General features: G+C 32.8%; 1 pseudogene; it reads left to right on the top strand.

The window, feature by feature from the left end:
• Positions 1–1,896: 1,896 nt before the first annotated feature.
• LOC119871717 lies at positions 1,897–2,004 on the top strand (annotated as a pseudogene).
• The last annotated feature ends 3,575 nt before the right edge of the window (positions 2,005–5,579 follow it).

A 5,579-nucleotide genomic window follows, 5' to 3' on the forward strand; every position in this document is an offset into this window, starting at 1 on the left:
TCTGCCTTAGGCTCAGCTCACGATCTCCAGGTCTTGGGATCAAGCCCCATATCAGGCTTCCTGCTCAGTGGGGATTCTGCTTCTGTCTCTCTCTCTGACCCTCCCCACCACTTTTTCTCTCTCAAGTAAATAAATAAAATAGTAAAAATATTTAAAAAAATAAAAAAAGTAAAATGTACTTTCTTTCACCTTGATCCACTGTTAGGAACTTAGACTTGTAGAAGTATGCCAATATAACTATGCAAAGATGTCCACTGCAGCTTTATTTATGGTAGCCTCCAAATAGGACTAACCAATGTCTTTATCAGCAAGGAGACCCATTAAAAATTATAACAAGCAGAGGACTGTATAGCCTAACTAGAAAAATCTTTAAGGAATAATGAGTGAAAAAAAAATGAAGCTTTGAATGATATATAAAATATGGGTCTCTTTGGGGTTTAAAATAAACAAATGAATGCATGAAATATAAATAGAGATACTCAGGTATGCACACAGTCTTAGTTTTCTTTATTTTTCAAATAATTATAAAACTTAAGTGGTTTCTTTTGGAGAGAGATTCAAAGTAGAAGAGAAGGAAAATTTACTTCTTATTTTATACCTTTCTGTAATTCAAATTTGCAAAACTTAAACTAGCTTTATTAACATTTTTATTGTCAGTAGGCTGTAATGCTGCCTTTTTCCTACCATGAGGTAATCGAGTTGGAGTGTGGCAATCAGAAAGATAGAAAGACCAGGAATCTCAGTTTCCTTGCTGAGGTAGCTTAATTAACCAACCCTAGTGTTACTCTATTTTAGGACATAATATAATGTAGGATAAAAGATTTCCCTCACTATTAAAGTCAGTTGAGCCAGGATTTTATGTTATGTGCAGTCCAAGTGACCTAAACTGATATAAAAGCAGTGAAGATATAAAGGCATCTTCGGGTTCTACAGGGCATGAAGTGGAATGCAATGATCAGATCAAACTGTGCTACAAACTTTAGCTTCAAAACGAGATATAAATGACTGTTAAACATATGAAAAACAACCTCACTCTTGAAGAGAAGTGCACTTTAAAACTACAATGAGATGCCATTTTTCATCTCCATATTGGCAATCAAAAAGCTTGATCAGATCCATATTGTCTAGGGGAAATAAACATATCCATTTGTTGCTGATGAGATTATAAATGGTATAAAGCCATGGAAGGCAATTTCACAGTAACTTTCTTTCTTTTTTTTTTTTTTAAATATTTTATTTATTTATTCATGAGAGACAGAGAGAGAGAGAGGCCGAGACCCAGGCAGAGGGAGAAGCCAGATGCAGGATTTGATCCCCAGTCCTGGGATCTCGCCTGAGCTGAGGGCAGAAGCTCAATTGCTGCGCCACCCAGGTGTCTCTCACAGTAACTTTCAAAACTAAAAAGCTGAACTAGTTTTAGTTTACTAGTTACGTTGTTTGTAAATGCAAATTGGCTAAAAACTACCTAATTGCCCATCATAATGGGAACAGTTAATAAATTACATTGTGTTGATACTGAATTCTATGAAATCACTAAAAAGAATGTAACACTTGTATATGTACTGATACGAAAATACATCATTAAATATTAAGTGAGAAAAACAATATGCAGAATAGTACAGAAGGGTATACTACTATTTGTGTGTGTGTGTGTGTGTGTATTGAAGAGTTATTCTAAAATATATAAATCATATCTGGAAAGATAAAAAAGAAACTGATAACATCAATAACCCTTAGTGGGTGAGTTAGGTGGATACCAGGCAGAGAAGGAAGAAGGATTTCCACTATATATTTCTTTGTATCTTCTGAATTTTGTGCCATGCACCTATATTAGCTATTCAAAATGATTCATTGGTAGAAAGAGGAGATAATCACAATAATAAAAAGAATAACTAGTTAGCTTCTCAGCCTTGGCTAAAATCAAGTGTAGTATCTCTTCTTCTCAGTTTAATATCTGATATGTCCTTAATAATAAAAGAGTAACTTAATTGAAGAATATCCCAAGATGTTAAAAAAATAATATCCCAAGATGTTAAGCAGAAAACCTTATTATTTCTATAACTGCAAAAATGTATTTAATTTTCAATGTTCATTCATTTTAAAATGTTAATAGTGTTGGAATGAGTCTTCATGTAATAAAGTATTTCTAACATGGAAAAAAATAAAATAAGGCAAATACAAAATGTATAGAGAAGAGGTTGAGATGTATTTTCACTACCACTCTACAACTACATCGCTGTTAGTATTCTAATTGGATTTATTGTGAGAATACACTTACAAACATGGAATGCATGTATTTATTTACACAAAATTCAATTATGCAATTATTTCTTATTCTGATTTGTCTTTTTGTCCCATTTAATATACCTTCAACATTTTTAATGTCATTAAAGAACTTTTAAAAATAGTTTTAATGGATATGTAATTCAATTAATGGATGTGGCATCATTTATTTAACTATTCATCATTAATGATAACTAGGGTGCCTACTATTATCACAGAAACACTAAAATGAAAATTCTTCTATGTATATTGGTTTCCCATCTCCTAAGGGTGAGTTCTGGCAACAACTATTATTGGAAAAAGAAAATGAAAAGAATGAAAGCTCTGTTTTTCCAAGTTGCTTTGCCAAAAGGTTATGCCAATTTTTACTTATGAGAATCCTTTACTTTATGAGGATGCTTGTCCCACCAAACAATCTCTATTTTTGGATTTTTTTTTAATATTTGCCAATTTTATGAAGGATAATGACATCTTTTAAAATTTTGCATTACTTAATTATTGGTAATGTAAACCTTTATGTGTTTACTGTCCATTTGTATTTCTTCCTTTCTAAAATGCCTAAATGATTTGAGCCAATTTTTTCTGTTGCAGAGTTAGTCATTTACTTATTTGACTTGAAAGCCATCTTTTTGTAATACTATTGTTGCAAACATTGTATCTCACTTGGCCATTTGCCTCATATATTTGGTTATAAAATTACTGACATGTAACATTCAACATATTGATTTACATCTATACACTTTTCCCTTCAAGAATTTTACAGTGATTCTGTGCACCTAGATATTCAACTTGCATTCCTAAATAGTCTGTTATTTCTACTAAATCTTTAAATGATTCTAAGTTTTACATCTAATGTTTTAGCATATTTGTTCATTATTTCTATCTAAAATATATAATCTAGCTTTTCTTTCCTAACAAATTAGCCTAATACTTCTAATACCCCCTTCTAGAGGGTAGCTATTTATTTCTCTACTGACTTTATTATATAACGTTTTTTATGGCAGCAAAGTTTTATATATGCTGGAATCTATCTTAGAGTTGTGAGAAGGAGCCTGGTGGTGGGCTCAGAGCTCAGTGGGGAGTCTGCTTGAGGATATTCTCTCCTCTCCCTCTTCTTCTCCCTCTGTTCTCTCTTTCTAGAAGAAATGAACAAATCCTTAAAAAAAAAAAAAAAAAGAGAGAGAGAGAAGAAAACCAAAATCGAGACTTTCCATCAAATAACATGATGTGTTTCATCTTTGTAAATAGCCGTTTTTTTTTTAAGTCACTCAATATTGGGCTTTAAAACATATTGTTCAGGGACACCTGGGTGGCTCAGCAGTTAAGTGTCTGCCTTTGGCTCAGGACATGATCCTGGAGTTCCAGATCAAGTCCCATATCAGGGTCCCTGCAGAGAACCTGCTTCTCCCTCTGCCTATGTCTCTGCCTCTCTCATGAATAAATAAAATCTTAAAATATTACTCAGAGGATTTTTTTGTATGGTTAGATTTGATAATATTATTTACTTAAACTTTGTGATAATCTTACCAGGTAGATATTATTATTACTATCATTATGTGGTAAGAGAATTGAGATTTAAAGAATTTAAGTAACATCCATACTAGTCAGTGGTAGAGACCAGTTCTATCTAATCCCAAGCACTTAGGCTCACCTATCATGCCTGTTGCCTCCCAATTATTTTAGGTAATAACTCATGAAGGAATTTTGATCCCCAAAATATTATTCAATATAGTATAATGCTGTTTGTATTAGTAAATGTAACAATTTAACAGTCTCTTCCCATTTGCCTTTTTGTATAAAAACTAGTTTTCAGAAAAAAAGTTATCATATGAATAATTATTTTGCTGGCTCATCATTTTAATTAGCTATTTTTACTTAGACCAGGACTATTCAACTTGCACTTGTTGCAATATTCCATAAATAAGACCCACAAGGAAAAAAAGGGGGGAATAAATGTGCATTTTTAATCCCTATAAGTTTCAAAGGCATTCGAGCATAGACTCATTTCTCCTGTCACTCTCCATACCCAGAAGACACAAGAGACCACAGAAGGTTAACATTTCCCACAATAGTCTTGGCAAAACTCCACAATAGCTAGATGACCACGGTAATCTCTGAAAGTGACTCTTTTCCTGAACATGTTGTTTACTGCTGTACAGGTGTTTTCCAGCCTTATAATTATTTCCATCAGGGCTTTAATTTTAATTTGAATAATTTTGCCCTTCAGACTTCTCTGGTGTACAAATATGCACCGTTTGCCAATATGCCCTTAAATTCATAGATAATATCTGACTACCATTCTTCAGGATAAAATTAAATGCAGTTCAGGATAAAACAATGCCAATATTTAATGTCAAGTTTGCTCTTTAATCAATATACCAGGAAATTAACTTTGTCCAGGTTAAGTTTTACAACTTGGATATGAGGTCCCAGGTACATTCTTTTATTAATAAATGAAAAAAATACACCTAGAAGCAATGCATTGATTCAAACCTGTTTTGCTGTTATATGGAGTCATTTTGCATCATTAGTATTCTATTCTTCAACTTCTCCACTGGCCAAGCAACAATTGATGCTCTAGAATTTTACTTTGTGTGACTGAAATCCCAGTGATAAGAGACTTGCTCTTGAGTCTTTGTATATATTTCTGAAGTGGTTTCAATTCTTTATATTTTGAATCATGACACTGAGCTATGTTTTTCACTTTTGATCACAGAGGAAAAGTGGTATCTATGGCAACAGAAAGTTGAAGTGTGGTTCCTGACAGGGTTTTCATGTGACAGAAATGACAGCCATCTTTGTTAAGTAATACTATGTTAAGATGCTATCTTTTGTGTCAACTTTACTGTGATATCCAAAATTGGGGAATTACAACTTTAAAGAAAAAGACAGCTCAGCAATTAAAGAGTGTATTGTAGTGTCTTTAGTTGGAGTTCTTGTGACCTACCTTTTGGTTCAGTGTTTGATTTATAAACCAGCATGGACTAGTGTTCCAAAATCATGATTAGTTAATTAAGAGATGTCAGCGTGGAACCTGTACCAAACATGTTTCTTAGAAAAGTGACTAAAATTGCATGTGTGGGTAATTTTGACTTCTTTCTTATCCAATGTATTATAAAAATGAAAGGTCAAGTTATTCAGAAGTTGTGGTTAGCAAAATTTAATTACTATTATTTTGGTGACTTCTTTTTTTCTTCTCCTTTAATGTTTTAAAAAAGAACGTCCACTATCTTCCTCAACTCCCCAACATAAAACACAGAAACATACACAGATAGATAGATACACACCCCACATTT

This window comes from Canis lupus, chromosome 4 (assembly GCF_011100685.1).
Source record: "Canis lupus familiaris isolate Mischka breed German Shepherd chromosome 4, alternate assembly UU_Cfam_GSD_1.0, whole genome shotgun sequence".
Classification (NCBI taxonomy): Eukaryota; Metazoa; Chordata; class Mammalia; order Carnivora; family Canidae; genus Canis; species Canis lupus.